Below are 18,447 nucleotides of genomic sequence, written 5' to 3'. Positions count from 1 at the left end.
CTGGAGCGCGCAGTGGCGGCTGAACCTGCTGCCAGCTCTGACCCCTCAACTACGCAGTCGCTCGGGCTGTTCGGAGTGACCTTCGCCCGTCTCGAAACGTGCGCGCCGGCACGTCGCCCGTCTGGTGTTCACGAGTGTGGGGAATTCCGATAAGGTGGTCTCGCCTTTCAGCTTATCACGTGTTGTCAGCTCACTGACATTTCCAGATAAATGTATTTTAACCCGGAAGCAGTGTCTGATATCAATCCAAGACAATAGGTCAACTTTTTCCCTAAGCAATTTATAATTTTTCCACTGCCAAGTCCTGTGATGTACAAGTTTACATATGTGTTAGTGCAGCAGTGACAAAGATCACAGCTGACAAACGGCCAAAGTTCGCTTCAGTCTAGCGCACCGTACCTTCTGCGGAGGCTGTAACCTCCCCCTTACTAATCGGCCTATCCTGCTTGCGATATAAGAAATCACCGTGGATCGCGTGTATGCCTAATGGATTTTTACTAACTGGATAAGGCTATCTTTCCCGAAGGAGTAATACCGGCAAGTAGGAGGAAAGTGTACAACTGACTCTTCTGATGGAGAAGTCTACTACAAATAAAACGTAGTTAAACCGCACAGGGGTATAATTTGGAAAAATGAAAGTTACTTTGTGCATTCTCTCAGGAACGACACTGGTCAGAAACGGGGTACCACTGATCATGACTCCAAAAGTTACAATAATGAACGAAAAGGAAATAATTAACGGTCGCCAGCACACTAGGGTAATTTACATCCAAAATCCTCTACAAGATGATGGGAGAGGAAAACATGTATTATTTATTAAACACTGACATGGTAACTGTAGGTTGCCACGTTTTTTGACACAAATCTTAAGTGAGTATGTAATGATAAAGAAAACTGAGAAGTCACTCTTACATTGTTTTTGGCATTAAAGTTTGAGTAAGGCAATCGAGTAATGATTTAAAAATATACAATTAAACTGTATGTTAGTACTGAACTTCGTTATGTGAACAATGACCTTCAGTGACGTCAAAATAACGTCATCAAAGAAATTTAGAGAAAAGGCAAGCACTTTTTACTTTGAAGTTAGTTATTTTGCAAACTGGATTTCATATTATTGTCTGAACAATTGTGCCTTTTTCTTAATGAATTGAACAGAATTAAATACTAGAATACGTACCACACTAAACAGCCACGTGCTCCAAGCTATACGTAAAATAAATAAAACTTCTGTACTCTTAATCTGTGCATTTTCTTTAGATCTGGATTTTTTCCAGCGATAGATTCTCAAACTTGAAAATTGAAACTGCTTTACTTTACTCAATACTGTTGTACTGTTGTACAAGCTCTCCTGCAGACCTTGCAGAACTAGCACTCCTGAAAGAGAGGATATTGCTTCTGTAAAGTTTGGAAGGTGGGAAACGAGGTACTGGCAGAAGTAAGGCTGTGAGGACGGGGCGTGAGTCGTGCTTGGGTAGCTCAGGTGGTAAAGCAAAGGTTCCGAGTTCGAGTCTCGGTCGGGTACACAGTTTTAATCTGCCAGGAAGTTTCAAATCTGTTATAAACCGCTCTGGCTGTTGCCTTTCTTATCGGATAAAACTTGACACACTTAGAAAATGTTTCTAGCACCACTAATATGTACGCGAAATTCACTGGTCTTGAGCAGTAGACCGTAGAGGTCCGTACAAACCAAATCCAGCACATCGTTACGTCTTATGCTCTGCCTAGGGCCACGGTTCGTGCAGTTCCTTACCTTCACCCTCCGGCACTTATCACATGTCCTTATTCTTTGAGCAACTCTTTTCTGCATATTACTAATATTTACAACTCCCGCCAGCTTCTCAGTGCACTTGTATAGTCCGCAGCGACCATACGCTAAGTGATAGTAGTTTATTCACTGTAAATGATAGTAGTCAATCATCTCCGTGACGTACTTGCCTGGCCAACACACTCGCTGTTTATAGCTTTCTTCACCTTTACGTATGTACAAGATATGGTTATATATTTTATAATACTTTCTCAGTTTCTCCCCTTCTCTACTCTTTTCGTCACACTTGTTCTTAACAATTATTAGACAGTCATCCGAGTTTTGCTGACGACGCATGCTTTTACAGATGGTCTCTACTCTTTTACGACCTTCTACATCTTGAAAGCAGTACAATTTCAGTGCGGCTTCAGACTCGTCCCCCACAAGCCGATGGCCGGTTTCAGGCAGACGTGGCAGCGCGCCCGCCACACGGTTGTCCGATCCTCTCACGTGACAAACGTCACAGTAAAACTGCTGCAAGGAAAGAGACCACCGTGTCAGTCTTTCACGCGGGAAACGACGGTCCTTTGGATAAGTGAGCGCCTTGTGGCCAGTGTGAATTATCACCTTTCGGTCCCACAAATAACCTTTAAATTTTCTGAAACCCCATACGGTAGCGAGACATTCTTTCTCAGAAATCGTATACTTTCGCTCACATTTCGTCAACGTTCGGCTTGCGAACGCGACTGCTCCGTGTTCTTTATTTCCTCCTTCTCCTACTTCTTGAAACAATTCCACTCCTAAGCCATAATTAGACGAGTCCGTTCCCATATGAAATGGCAACGCAAGATCAGAATGGTACAATATGTTATTCTGCAGTAATTCATTTTTCAGTCTTTCAGATACGGCCTGACACTCGGCAGTCCACACAAAGGGCGTATCTTTTCGCAACAAGTTGTTCAGGTTTGGGTCGTTTAACGCATGCCCCTGCGCCAACTTGCGATAGAATCCTGAGAGCCCTAGGAAGCTCTTTAACTGCTTCCTACTCTTCGGCGAAGGACAGTTACTTATTGCCTCCACTTTCTGAGGCTCTTTAGTGATACCCTCTGTTGACACAACGTGACGAAGAAAATTCAGTTCTTTCTTCACAAACTCACAGTTCCTCAGTTTCAGCGTCATTCCGCCTTTGCATAACGCACTGAAAACTTCATCCAACAATTCCCAATGTTGTTGCCACGACGAATTCACCTTATCCAGGGCCCTGACAAAGACAGAAACAGATGTATTCAGGCCGAACGGCACTACCCTGTACTGGTAACATCGGCCTGCACATAAAAACGTCGTATATTTCCACACTCTTCTTCTAAGGCTATTGGGCAGTACCCAGCTGTGAGGTCAAGGCTAGTCATAGACTGTACACAGTGAAATATTTCCAGTATCTCTTCCATACTCTCTGGTCTATCCGTCTCACGTTGAACGACCTTGCTCAACCTGCGTGTGTCTATCACAATCCTGACACTTCCATCTCTCTTTCCTACAATTATTAAGGGATTGTTATAGGTGCTGGTACTTCTCTTTATAACATTCCATTCTAACATCCGATCTATTATTGGACAGCCTCCTTCTTGGATAGCGGTACCGCACTTGGTCTTACAAAGAATGCTTTATGGGGTATTACATTTAACTTGCTATGATAGCGAGTAACAAGCCCCAGTTTATTTGAAAACACGTTCTTGTTTCTCATAATTACGTCATACAGATCTCGTTTTTGTTCAGGCAGGGCGTTTGGTAGTGTGCCTACAATGTTTTCTATTTCGCCTTCCAAACAATTGTCGAGGTTCATATTGCGGATACCGTAGTATTCCATTTTCCTGCCTAAACCAATCTCATTAGGACAAGTAACAAGATGAACAGGTTTGTATTCACTACTCACATCGTCACTCGTTTCATCAGAACTCACATTTACTTCGGTCTTGTCTTTGCACAATTATTAACTGCAATAATAAGACACTGAATTGCATTTCCAATCTCTTAACAACCAATCTAAACCCACAGTAACATTGGTGGCACAACGACGAATTCCTGTTCGAATGATCCTCCTTGAATCTCAAAACATCCAAATATTTGGTTTGTTGTCGGTTTGCTATTGCTTCCAGTAGCACCGATTATTTTGACTCCCAGTACTGGCATTACTACCACTTCTGGTTTATCTTTCAGTAACTCAAAACTTTTTCCCAACATAGCACTTAGGTCTGCACCTGTATCAATTAAAATTTGCATTTGTAGGCCATACATATTAACGGGCACTACAATCTGTCTACACCTTTCATTGTCAATGGTTTGTTCTTCGCACAAGAAATCCTCGTCTATCTGCAGGTCGTCCCAGAAAACTCTGTCCGGTTCCGATGCCGACAGCGGTTTATCCGACGGTTTTCTAATTCTTTGTGTTTCAACGTTTTTGATCTCTATTTCTCTGTCCTGTGGTAGTTGAACTTGTTTTGATCTCGACATCACAATATTACTATCAATTTCATCGCTTAATGAACTTTGTTTAACCAATAGTTCGCTGATTGTCACTTCAGGTAGGTATTCTTCGCAAAGATGGCTGTCGTCTTCCGAGATTCTTGGAGAAAAGTACTCTGTTTTGTGTTCTGTGTCACCTGCCGAGCTCACGCAACCGTCGTCCGTCTCCACTGCTTGTGTAACGCCAGGTTTGGCCTCGTAGATACTGCAGTCTACGTGGCTTTCAATTGGTTGTACCTGGTCATTGTCGCCAAATTCATCTTGCCCCTCCTCGTAACATCCGCCTCTGTTTACAATAGGACTAGCGTCGCTGGGGTTGGCTACTTCAAAAACTTCATTTGGACAAGCCTGCCGTTCAGCTACAGTGCTTTCCGTTTCAGAAACGTTAATTTCTTGAGGGCTAAGAAGCGTCAGTTTCTGTCCGCCCTCCCCATTAGCACACCTCCCATACAATCCTCTCTAACTTTTCAGTTCGTAGTACGTCCGACCGAACTGACCGACCACGCCTCTTCGCATTTCCCTGCTCGATTCCGGAAACTTTATTCGAGGTCGGCTCTCGTACTTACGCTGGCGACTCGTACTCTGCTGAAACTTGCGTAACCGTTGTTGCGGCCGCCTCCTGCTCCCCTACCGGTACACTAATATCATTATTACTTTTACGAGCAGTGGCAGCTGCGCCGCCTGCCTTTTACAGCTCAGTTATCACTACTCTAGGTGCGCCGCCCTCTCTACTCTCTCGCACATTCCCCCATCGCTGACTTATCCTTCCGGATTTGTCACGGCGGCATTGTCTAGGTTCTCGTTTGGGCCGCCGAGGTCTCCCCCCTAACGGGCGCGGCTGGTTGCTTCCCTCACCGATTCCCACAGACCTGTGGCTACCAGACCGCCGTGATGTATCATTCCGCTCCTCTCTACTATCATTCCTCCAAGGACCACGTACCGTACTTACTTGATACTGGACCCTACCATTTCTGCAGTTGTTATTGTTACTATAACCATTATTGTTATACTGCTGTGGATTGTTATTACCATGGTGGTTGATACCATTATTGCCACGGTGACTACGGTGGTAATTGTTACCATTGCCACGACTTTGAACATTTTCGCGGTTATTCCGCTATTTGCATTCATCTTCTACTTTCTCTACAAACGCAGCAATCGTTCTCGAACTACTGCCGAAGTATCTGTTGGAGTCATCTGGAAGCTTCTGCCACAGCTCCCACACAATCTCCGATTCACTTTTCCGATCGCGCAAATATTCCAATTTGCCGATCCAGTTTCCACAAAATTCTTACATGGAGCCTCGCGTGTTTACATCGTAGGGCCTCGACATTACGAAATAGTGCCATACACCCTCTTGTATCAGCTCTGACCACTACTCTTTCAAAAATGCACTTTTGAACACTTGAAACGTCATGTTTGTTATATCGAGGTTTAAACCCCATCGCTTAGCCTCGCCAGCTAACACGTCGATTACTGTATTTATTTTTCCCTTGTCTGGCCATGATTCCGGCAATCCCCTTTCACAATTTTTAATGAAGTCGGTAGCGTGCAGTCCACCCTGCCTTCTGAGGGGATCTAAACGCTCCTCCTTCGCTAATATTTCAGCGCTATGTGCGTGGTATGACACACACTGCTGATTTTCTCCTAATCGTCTCTCTAACTCATTTATCCTTGCAACTCCTTGGCAAGTGGTAACTGATAACGCTTCCACCTCCTCCTTCTTTTCATCACACACAACCAATTGTCTATTTACTTTAGCACCTACGTCGGGTACTAAAGTCTGTAAACTCATTATTTTTCCTACATCTTCTTCTCGAGCTACTTTCAATTTTTCAGCCCTCTATTGTGGGACCAACAGCTTCTGTTTGATCCTCCCTACTTCAGTTTCGAAACGACTATTTATGTCTCCCATCTTCATTTGGGCTTCCTCCACATCACTCTCCAGATTACCGATTTCTGTACTCAATACCACTACCTCTGCTCCAATTTTATCTACCTTTGGGTTAATAATCCCAACATTACCGTTAACATTTTCAACTGCTTTATTCTGGTCATATATTGTTGGTGATTGGGCATCCATTTTACTGATTAACAAACTGAACAAATCTTTTATATTTCCGGAAATCAATGGTTGCACCGTCGGTTACGTCTTAATAAATACCTCGTATGCGTCACCAGTAGGTTCCGTTTTACTTTTTATTCTGTATTCCGTAGCATTTGCGAGTTCGTGGAATTCCGTTTCCGCCATTGTTCGGTTTTCTGCAGCAGCGTCTGTGATGCTAGCCGCCGAACTCTGAACAATGTCTCCCGGTTCCTCATCGTGCATTGTTCGACCGATTGTTCCGCATTTGGTACAATCAAATTACTTGTTTCGCCTAATTTATTCATGTTGCCCAGTTTGCTGATTACTGTGGAATTTAAATGTGCTGCTTATTTCTGCCACTTGCTGTTATTGTATGTTAGCGACTTTGTTTGTAGCAACAAGTTATCATTCGCTGCAAAACTGCACGTTGCAAATTCGTGCCCAGAACAATACCAAACTGATATTGTCGTGTCCCCTGCCACGTGTAACCTCCGTCCTACTAACCTGCCTATCCTGCCTGCGATATGAAATATGACCGTGGATCGCGTGTGTGCCTGCTGGATTTTTACTGGTTGGATAAGGCTATCTTTCCCGAAGAAGTAATACTGACAAGTAGGAGGAAAGTGTACAACCGACGCTTCTGATGGAAAAGTCTACTACAAGTAAAAAGTAATTAAACCGAACAGGGCTATAATTTGGAAAAAATGAATCTTATTTTGTACATTCACTCACGAACAACACTGGTCAGAAAAGGGGTACCACCGATCATGAATCCAAAAGTTACAATAATGAACAAAAAGGAAATAATTAACGGCCGCCAGCCCACTAGGGCAATTTACATCCAAAATCCTCTACAAGATGATGGGAGAGGAAAAACACGTATTATTAAGCACTGACGTGGCAAGTCAAGGTTGGGACGTTTTTTGACACTAATTGTGAGTATCTAATGATAAACAAACCTGAGAAGTAGCTCTTACGTTATGTTTGGCATTAAATTTTGAAAAAGGCAATCGAGTAATGATTTGAAAATATACAATTAAACTATATGTTGGTACTGAACTTTGTTACGCGAACAATGACTTTCAGTGACGTCAACATAACGTTATCAAAAAAATTTAGAAAAAAGGCAAGCACTTTTTACTTTGAAGTTACTTATTTTGCTAACTGGATTTCGTATTATTGTCTGAACAACTGTGCCTTTTTTTTTCTTACTGACTTGAATAGAATTAAATACTACAATACGTACCAAACCAAACAGCCATGTGTTTCAAGCTATATGTAAAATTCGTAAAACTTCTGCACTCTTAATTTGTGCATTCTCTTTAGATTTGATTTTTTTTCCAGTGATAGATTCTCAAACTTGAAAACTGGAATTGCTTTACTTTACTCAAATACTGAAGACCCTGTTGTACAACACTTAATTGAAAGTAGACTGAGGCTAAAATTCTTAAAAGTGAAATTATTCATTAATAAACTGGCTGTAACTATTCAATTTGTTTCTTTTGTCACTCGGTTAGCATATACGGGGGGGGGGGGGGGGAAGTAACAAGGATCCTGGTTGGTAACGATGTCTGGGGACAAAGAGGACACAGTCACCCTGAATTTAACTGATTAATATTGAAATAAATTTTATCAATCAGATCACATTCAGCTGCGGTGCTGGGTTAGCCGTTAGTAGAGATGGGGGATCCGCTCTTGAACTAATTCATAGAGTTCACTCTTTCAAAGGAGTGAACAATCAGTGATTCAGAAAAAAAGAACGGTAGCTCCAAACGTTTCCCACGGCAGAGAGAGAGAGAGAGAGAGAGAGAGAGAGAGAGAGAGAGAGATGGAGCATATCAGCAGCGCCTCTGCTGGTCAGAGCACACTGCACGCCACACAACACAGCCAGCGCCAGCCTCTGCCCTGCTTCTACCTTGGCTGCCTGCATTGTGCAGTGCCCCATTGGATTTTGTATTTCACATATGCCGTGGCGTCTCTGTGCGTCGTCTGCCGCGCAGTGTCTGGCGCAGCGTAACTTCGCATCCCACTCTGTCGGCGATCGTTTCGGTCGCACGTCCTGCCCTCTGGGCAGTTGATGCGAGCAACAGGACAAAGAGCCACCTAGCGGATAACATAGGAACTACTTGCAAAAACCCGCTCGCAAGGGAACGAACTATTTGTCTCGGAGCGGATGAGTTCACCGCTACCCCCTCCCTCGGAACTCGCCCGCTCATCGCTCGCCCCACCGTCTCGACTCTAGCCAGAGCGTCGAGCAAAGCGACTCAGGTGTCACTGCGGTCTCTGCGGTCTCAGCTCACGCAGTAATACAGCTCGCGGCTCGACCTGCTCGACTCAGCGCCTCTGCATCGGAGTTCGTCCCCACTGGATATTGTTCTTCGTAGTAATGCCGCTATGTATATTACATTATTATGTTATGTATACATCAATTGTTTTTATTTTATTTTTATTTGTTTAAACTGATTAGATTAGGTTCCTGATGACTCCTCTTACTATAGGATTTTTATTATAGACACTCGAATTTACGCTTTAATTACGAGCGAACCGATAAACGTATCGCAAAATGTGATACACCAATATTTTCCTTGTTTTATTCTGCGTTAGGCTATATGCAGCACTTTCGTTTTACAGTCAAATTTATATTTTTTTTTCTTATTCTGGTACGGATTTTGCAATTTTGGGCGTCTTCGAAAGGAAACGTTCACTTTAAAAATATATGGCTTGCGATGTATTTGTATGAGGTTAATGCAATTTTAATACGTTATAGCCAAATATATTGTTAATGTAAATCTCAAGTTACAACATTTTCCGATCACCCAAAAAACCACGATAGTGCAAAATAAATCAATAATCAAAAACTTTGTCATATCGTGGAAATTTCAATAAACAATACAAAATTCTTACTCATTATCTGTGTTACTTCAAAATAGGCTCAAATAAGATCAAAATACAGGTATAGTACTGGAATAAACCAAGTTTAAAGGGCAATGTGCCTTCCATTTATTTTATATTGTAAATGAGTGGTGAGTCATGAAAAAGAGCTAATTCATTTCAGGGAGTGAACAGTTCTGATCCAATCTCTGAAAAGAACAGTTTTGCCCATCTCTAGCCGTTAGTACTTGAGTGCTGTGCGTGCGACGAAACACGGAGCCGGCGACGAATCTGGTTTGCCGGAACTGGTGCTGTTGTTGTTGTTGTTGAGGGCGGCAGGATGTCGTGGAGGCACGGCTAATTACAGGGGCGGGCAGTCGTAGTCAACACAGGCTGTTCGGCCCGTCCACTGCCCTCCCTGCTGCTGCTGGACGTGCGGCCGGCGCGCGGACACGATGCCGCCGAAGCTGGTGCTCTCTGCTGCGAGAGCGTCGACGCCGCACTGCCGCACCCTGCAAGCGCCGGAGCCTCTCTCCCGCTCTACGCCCACTCCGCGCAACAGCTGCCTACCCAAAGGTTCTACAACGCACAAGCACTGCTACTATCGTTGCTCGTCGACGCAAACAATAATTCCTTTGGCTTTTGGCCAGAGCTTATAAGTATCACTCTAAGACACAGGTAAATACAGTGAAATGTCAACAGACTTGTACCTAAATGCAGTGAAGCAAAGTCCTTACTTGTTAAAAGAAAGCATTCAAATGACAAATATTGAGACACCGTTCAGAAGGAAATCAGCAACCGGCAGCGGTCGCCACGCCCCCGCATTTCCGGCTGGCGCCGCCGCGGCACGCTCGTCTCGCCGCCAGGGGGGCGGCTCGGCTCCGCCCCCCGCCGCCCACTGCGGTGCGCCCAACACGCTGCGCACCGAGGCAGACTGTGCTGAGGCGTGGCCGGCACGCAGGCCGCCCTGCCGAAACCCTCGCAACACTGCCGAGTCGCAGCAGTCGCGAAAATAGCGGTAGAATAGCCGGTCAGCTGCAAGAAGCTGGTATAAACCTTTGGCACATCAAATACTGACGTATGGGAATTTGTAAATGCCTGATAAAATTTCTTACTTTGGATCTCTCCGTCCTTTTTTTCTTTTGGTGGTGAGTCGTCTGGCTGGTTCCATGTGGGTCCCCACGAAATTCCCTCCTGTGTCAAGTTCTTCATCTCGGAGTAGCACTTGCGACCAACATCCTCAGCTATTTTTGTCGGATGTATTCCAATCTCTGCCTTTCCCAAAAAGTTTTTTCCCTCTACAGCTCCATCAACTATCGCGGACGTTATTCCTCCACGTCTTAATACGCGTCCCATCACCCTTTCCCTTCTTTCTGTCAATGTTTTCCACTCGTTGCAGTCATCGCCGTTCCTGCGGAGAACCTCGCCGTCTCTTGTGAGTCCCCTCAGTTTTCAGAATTCTTTGACGGCACCAAATCAGAAACGCTCAGATTCTCTTCCTTTCCAGTTGTCTCCACAGTCCGTGAATCACTTCGCCACACATTTCTTTCTACAAATGAACGTCTATGTTTGGCTTCCCACGTAGCACAATTCCTTCACTTTGCCTGCTCTGCTGCCGCTCCCCACAATTCTGATTTTAAATTTATCACCGCTACACGTTATTTCTTTTGTACGTCTTCAGTTTTCTTTCAACCCACAACGTGTGCTCAGCACCCACTTCATTCCATTCAACACAGCATTATTTCATTTCCTTCATTTCCGAATCTTGTCGTCGGCACCCTTTCACCCTGAATTTTAATCCAACTCCTGAATCTCTCTTTCATTTCCGTCATTACTTCAGTCATGCATACCCTGAACAATAGGACTAGGCAATACATGCATGTCTTGTAACCTCACTACTCTGACCACTTCATACCTGGTCCCATTCTCTCCCTCTTAGTCCTTATACATACCGTACGTCACGCACCTCTTCCCACAGTTCAGACCCAGTATTCAGTGGTTTTGGCAGACTCCCTGTATACGTCCGTCGCTCATTTGCTGTTGTACGTGTTTGTCTCTGGCCTCACTCCCTCTTACTGTGATGCCATTATCTCAGACACAGCACCTGCAAGTGTCTTGTACGTCAGCCATTACCCACGTATCATTTTGAGGTGGTGCTGGCATCAGGAAAGGGCTAATCGTACCGTGGAGTGCGACCAGTTTGAACTGTCAAATTGTACTCTACTATTGCACATGGGAAATGACAGACACGGTGCTCGCGGTGGTGTTAATCGAGAGGTACAGATCGGGTATGCTGAGCGACATCTTTACCACTGCACAGCATCAATCAGGTCGTTCTGGCGACTTTCAGACATGGGCTACCTGCAGCAAGGACAGGAGATGACATACCGGGGAGGAGGCAGGAGGGGGGAGAGGGGGGAGAGGGAGCGAGGGGGGTACAGAGGGGGGAGGGAGTGTTGCCGCGACTAGGAGATGGTCCTGTAAAAAGGGTGTGGATAACTGTAGTTGTTGAGGCATTACGCACGCCCTCGGGTGGTCAGTTCTGTACAGACACTGACTTTGTCCACACCACTTAGAGCCTGTGCGAGATGTCAACCCATGGGAGATTACAGTTCTGCCAGTGGATACTAAGACGGGACACAGAAGATACAAAGTTCGCAACTTGCCTTTTATTCCCAGGTGAGGAGAGATTTACGTAGAGATAGACAATGAATTACCACAATAACCAAGTTTGGGCAGATGTAAATCGTCGAGTGCATGTGGAAGCAAAGCACCAAGTCTACTTTAGTACAACTGCGGAGTGACAACCCCTTCAGACGGTACACTTGCACACGATCAAATGTGAGAGCAGCCATGTTTTAGCCCTCCCACTAAGGCTTCATTAATTTCGACAATGATTATGGGTATATAATAATACGGTAAGGTATCAGTTCCAAATTATTGGGAACAAAACGATATGAGAAAGTGTACAACTAATCACCAACATGGCCATTTACTGTACTGTCTCAGTCAACACTTAATTAAAATAACTGCAATCAATAAAGTTCATTTTTGATTGCTTACCTGGGAGAATGTTTAACTGCTATTCATAAGCTAAAAGTATGGTTGATTGTAATTTATATTACAAATGGAAAATCAGGTAAAAATACAATACAGTCGGCACTCCTAGGGCACATAATTTGCTTCTGAATGAGTTAATTATAATGAGAATAATTTACACATAAGAATGGGTTCTACTCGCTCTGAAGACCTCATTCACTAGTTGTGCTGTAATATATTTGTCTTTATGGAAGAGTAAAATTTAATTAGGAGCAAATATTGTACCATTAAGTTCGTTTTATTTTATACGGAGATTGATAGACTGATAATCAAATGAATAGTGGATGTACACAACATGATAATAATGAATGGTGTGACCTCATTCCTGCTGTAACTGCCAAAAACTGTAATAGATGGTTCTTTTCAGCTACCTGAATATCATTAATAACATTCCTTTAACGTAATAATAAAGCGCCTAAATAAACGACAAAACACTTTTTCAATGCTAGAATGCAGTAGCCAAGAAATCTACACAAACCAGGTGAAAAATATTGTTTTATTTAGATATATGAATGAATAAGTTAATGAATTTGACTAGATCATGTCTTTTAAATAGTTCTTGCAAAGATTAAATTTCAATTATTAGTGCTTTCAAGCATCTTTGAAAAGTTGTTACTTATAAACAATCGCAACTTTAAACCTTACTAAGGTTTTAGACTTATTTTTGGACGGTATTAACGTCTTTTGTCAACGATTAAATGTATCATTGGACTCCTAACGCAGGACTATATGCCTTGGATCGGGATGCAGGTGATAATGAGTTGGGCAAATGCGAAGTCCCTGCATCCGCATTTCACACAAAACTTGTGTGGCTGAGACGGTTGTGCGGGCGCGGGCAGTCGCTGCTTGCCAGCCGCCACCGCCTGACGGCGCCGACCAGCTGCCTGGGGGACACACAGAGCCGGCTGTCAGCCAGCGGCGGCCGGCCTTCCAGCTGCACCGGGCTTCCCTCACTGCTCTCGCCAGCCCTCGCGACTCTTCCTCAACTCCTCTGCTGCGACATACTGGAGCAACTGCGGGTACCGTGCTGCAGCGAACAGTGACCTCGAATAGACTCTTGTGTTCTCTGAGGGGACGACGAAGTGTGCAGGGTGAGTGTACTTTGCTTCCGTTCCTCCGCCATCAGCGACACACCAGGATCCGACTGGACAGTGCCCCATTCGTAGCTTCCTGTGTAGCTGTTCTCACTCTTCGACGTGTACCTCAGGTCCGTTACTCCAATGTACGTCACCCGTGAATACTCATCTAAAATGACTTTCCGAATTTTTGGAGTGAATACTGAAGTAAACCGTATAAATACAGCCAAGTCCTCTTCAGTTACTTCAGCCGCATGTAATGAAGCGTTTACAAAGTTACTGTTCTCCAGCCGTCACGTGTGTTCCTCAGCTCCCTTGCTGTCACAAACAATACAAACTGCAGGTGCCAGGCAGGAGGGGACAGTAACCTAGAGTAACCTCTGCTGTTTGTTAACGAATCATTGGAGTGTGTTGTGTTACAAAGCAAACCCTCCTTTTGTTTCTGCGACAGTATTTGGACATGATATTCCAGGACGACAACGCATCATTTCTTGCTTACGCTGTTATTCAGCTCAACCATCCCATATGACCCTTACCTGCCTTGCAGTTACATACAGCACGATCTCCTGGTTTTGCTGATGACACACTGAAGTAGGCAAAAGGAAAGATGTGCTACAGAACGGCTAGGATGTGGTCTTACAGCTGCACAACGCCCCCTTCTCTGTGACTTTTAACGCTCACCCTTTCGTCATGTTTCTCAGCTTACTTGCAGCAACAAACAGGACTTTCTTTGGACATTATTTTACGAGGTACCATTATTTGAAGCTATCTACGGTTTCTGAACCTTCCTGAAAAATTATCAGATCAGGTCTCGTATCCAGACACTCTGCCTCTCGTGCGCCGTCGTTCCACCAGCTTAGCTGTCCACTGTATACCTGTATACCTGGCTTCCTTCAGCCAGCAACCCTTTACCGCTGTCCAGACTTTGGGGAGCTTCTGCTCCAATTCTTGCGGGACCAGCACCCCAGGTAGTAGGCTTTTAGGGAGGACAGCGAGTCAAGGTCGAGTAGTTCAGTAAGTTGGGCAGATCTCCCTGAGTCACAAAGGCTTAGGGTTCGAGATCCGCTCCAGCACACAGTTTTAATCTACCGCCAGTTTTCAAACTGAGCACCTCTGTGCTGCAAATTGAAAATTCATTCTGCAACCCGTGTCTGGTATTTCTTAAGGAAAAACTGACGTTAACTGCATGAATAATAAATCAGTCACCACATGTTTCTGTACCTGTCGTGTCACGTGATTCAGCAGCTCGACAATATTGCATTTCTTACTTGTACAAGTTTCCAGCTCAAACATTTCACATCTTCCTCAGGTTCGCTGGTATCTTCTTATGAGGAACGTGGTCTAAAATGACCTCTGGGTGTGTTGTGGCAATACTGAAGTGGGTACCACCAGTAATTCCCAGTCACCTTCCGTTACCAAAACATCAGTGTGAACTGATCTCCCAGTTGCCTTTAGGTATCAAGATGTGAGGATGTCTAAAATAATTTTTAGCCTTGTTGATCAAATGTGAACCCTTTCAGACGTCAATTTTTTCTCAAGGAAGGAAAATTTTTCTTTGTGTGGTAATGCTGATATGTGATTTACTAATGACTTTAGATGCAAGATTTGTACAAAAATATACACTCATTTTCGAAACCTTCATTGTACACTTGGCTTAAGTTTGTGTACTAAAATGACTAGTTACGAAATACTCTCCGTTATAACAAATAGTAAAACGATCATTCAATAATTACCACGCAGAATAACAATAACAGTATTTAATTATGCAGCGCAATACAGGCAACCAACCACATCCGTGTATTCTGGCTGTCACGAGATGCTGTCCACTGCTGCACCGATCTGCTGGTACTTTCACAGTGATGCCCAACAGTTGGCAGCACTTGCGAATGATGAAAAGTTTGGACGTTCACAAATGCGTAGCTGAAGTTCCGATTGGGAAAGATTATTTCCGTCGCAGCTGAGACACGGTAAAAGTTGGTGTGCACAATTGTAGCCAGAGGGTCTGAAAGGGTCAACGCGAGCAAGATGAATGAGGCCTGTTCAGATACAGAATCGTCTTATCGTTCTCTTGCAACTGAACGAATCGCCGTTCCTTGCTTCTGCTGTTACTCGGCTCAGTCATTTCTTATCCCTCTCAGCTGTCCCTGGCAGTCTGATCCGCGACCAGCCTCTGATACTACGTTGTGAGGAATGTGGCCTAATAAAAAAGAGCTCTGGTTGCGCCGAGGAGAAGCTGACCAATGCCAGTCCAGCTTGCGTTGCCAGAACGTTGACCGGAACTGGTCTTCCAGCTGGCCACTCTTCCTCAGTCCTGGGCGAGTTACGGGCATTCCGAAGTGGGTGCGCGAGTGGCGCCCTTCCAGACTGCGCTCCTGCATCGTTACCGAGGTGCGGCGCTCCAGTGGCTCAGCGCCACACCACTCGCTGGAGTCCAGATGGGTCGCTCCCTCCCTCCTTCTCCTCAGTTTTCCTCCCAACGGACGAAATTAACAACTGGCACAAAGGTCGTCAGTTACGAATGGGGAGTAAACAGGAAAATGGCAGACACGGTTTATTTGGGACTGTCAGCACACTGTGTGTTCTTCCGCACAGTTAGCGAGTGCAGCCAGACTCAGACGCGTTGTCTGCCGGCAGTGACGACACTGACAGAGAGCGTCCCTCGCGCTCCTCGGCTGACCGCTCTCCAGCACGCTGCCGCAAGTTTTGTCTGTCTGGAAGGCCTGGAGCGGAATGTAAAGCGACTGAGTCAGCTACTGTTCGATTACACTGCTGGCGATACATCGACGGGGAGAATAAATAGCGTAAAATAGCCAGGAATAACCACCCAGAGAGGGGGGGGGGGTGTGATGACACAAAACACGCTGTAGGGGAAGCAGGCGTCTGCCTGCGGTTCAGTGGATAAAATATCGAGGAAACTTAATTCAGCCACGAAAGAAGTGTTCACTTGTTAGGCACAAATTTTCCGTTAACTGTTTTAAGTCTACAAGCAGCAGCTGACAACGAAAAAAACCGTATAAACTACTGCAATTGACACACATCAGCTGCGAATGCTGGTCAAAACATGAAAGTTGTCCGCCATGTTTTTGGCAGACGGTGCGTGGGACTTACAATTAAGTGACTTTGCAAGGTGGAAAGCGGTCGCCTATTATGTGGAACGAAAAATGGATTTCACAAGTCCCGTTAAAGGAACACTTACATTATGTTTTAATAGCGTAAAGCGAACGCCATACCTATATGGCTGCGTATTTAAATAATGTAGTATGAAACAGTCTTCTCCAAAGCTATCTCTATGGACTACTATCGGCAGAACTAATGAAAGATAATTCACGTGCTTCCATATCCTGGGTGCAACGAAGCTAGGACAGGAAAAAAAGTGTCTTTTGTTTCATTTCAGAGAGACGAGAACGATTTTAGTGTTTCTCCGTGCATATTCACCATTGGAGTTAATCGCAACAAACGTTTTAATATTTTTTTTGTTGTACTGGAGGACACCCCGTGGTGCGACCCACATGTAGAACAGACAGAAATGAGAGAGAAAAATTTGAAAAATAGTTCACCACGTGGCCACCTATGAATTTTCCCGCTATTTTCGAGCTCAAAACGATCAAAAATACTTCTTGTCATAGTTATTGAGCTCTTCGAGCTCTAGAACTGCACTTTATTATTTTTCAAGCCCAAGGAGGTCGAAATTGAACAAAAATGGCCGTTTTTATGATTTTGAAAGACAATATTTACCGAGGGATTAACTGAATTGTGGCAATGCATGCTGTTTTTCAGTACAATAAATAATGTCTCTTCAAAATTGTTGTTCCATCAAGATATCTGAAAGTTATTTCAAAAAGGTACTTTTCCGTAAACTTTTTGTAATATCTCCCAAATGAATTAAACGATTTTGACGGCATTCGACGTGCTGCTGTAAGTTCTTGAAATTCCCTCTTTACAAAAATGTCTGTTGGTTAGGAAATCGAAAAGTTATTCTGAAAAAAACATTTGTGGAAATTTTTGAAAGAGATAACTTTTGGCCGAATCTACCGTTTTTTTTAATACGCGTTATTTGGCGTTGTTTGTCGAGACAAAATGTCGATTAGATTCTGCAGTCAGTCAGTCGAGTCGTTTAAAAGAGATTAGAAATAAATTTTGAGAAAATACAAAAACGAAAGTTTAAAAAAAGTATTTCAAATTTTCAAGATATCTAAGTCTAGATTATCCGTGGTCTTGGGGTAGCGTCTTTGATTAGTAACTAAAACGTCCTCGGTTCGAAACCCGCCACCGCTTAGACTTTGATTAATAATCAGCATTGTCAGCCGAAGACTTCTGGCGTAAGAAGCCACCCTCACTCTGCCAACGGCCTTGTCAAGGAGGGCGGAGGAGCGGACAGAGGTTCAGGACACTTTCCTGTACTGGGGTTGGGTTGGGAACTGTCCCCAATGCAGCGTAGTGATCAACCGCATGAGGGTGCAGAAGGCAATGGAAACCACTGCATTAAAGATACGTAAAGCGTATTCACAGGACATGTGGCCTGTAATTGAAAAACTGTCATGATGATCCCTCCATTAGCATAGATTCCGGAATAGTCCCCTATTCGGGAGTGGAGGAGAAGAAAAAGCTTACAGGAGAATATGTTCCGTGATAAATTTCAGCTAGTAATAGCGAATACTCTGTTCAAGAATCGTAAAAGTAGGAGGTACACTTGGAAAAGACCGGATGATACAGGCAGATTTCCAATTAGATTACATCATGGTCAGACAGAGATTCCGAAATTAGATATCAGATTATAAGGCATACCCGGAAGCAGATACAGACTCAGATCTAAATGTAGTAGTGACGAAGAGTACGCAGAAGTTTAAGAGATTAGTCAGCAAGAATAAAAATGCAAAGATCTGGAATACGGAAGTACTAAGGAATGACGAGATACGCTTGAAGTTCTCTAAGTCTGCAGTAAGTAATAGCTCAGAAGGCAGTACAGTTGAAGAGGAATGGACATCTCTAAAAAGGGCAAAGTTGGGAAGCAAAACATAGCTACAAAGTACGTAAGAACAAAGAAACCA

Source organism: Schistocerca cancellata, chromosome 11 (genome assembly GCF_023864275.1).
Source record: "Schistocerca cancellata isolate TAMUIC-IGC-003103 chromosome 11, iqSchCanc2.1, whole genome shotgun sequence".
In the NCBI taxonomy this organism is placed as follows: Eukaryota; Metazoa; Arthropoda; class Insecta; order Orthoptera; family Acrididae; genus Schistocerca; species Schistocerca cancellata.
This window is presented reverse-complemented; position numbering follows the sequence as displayed.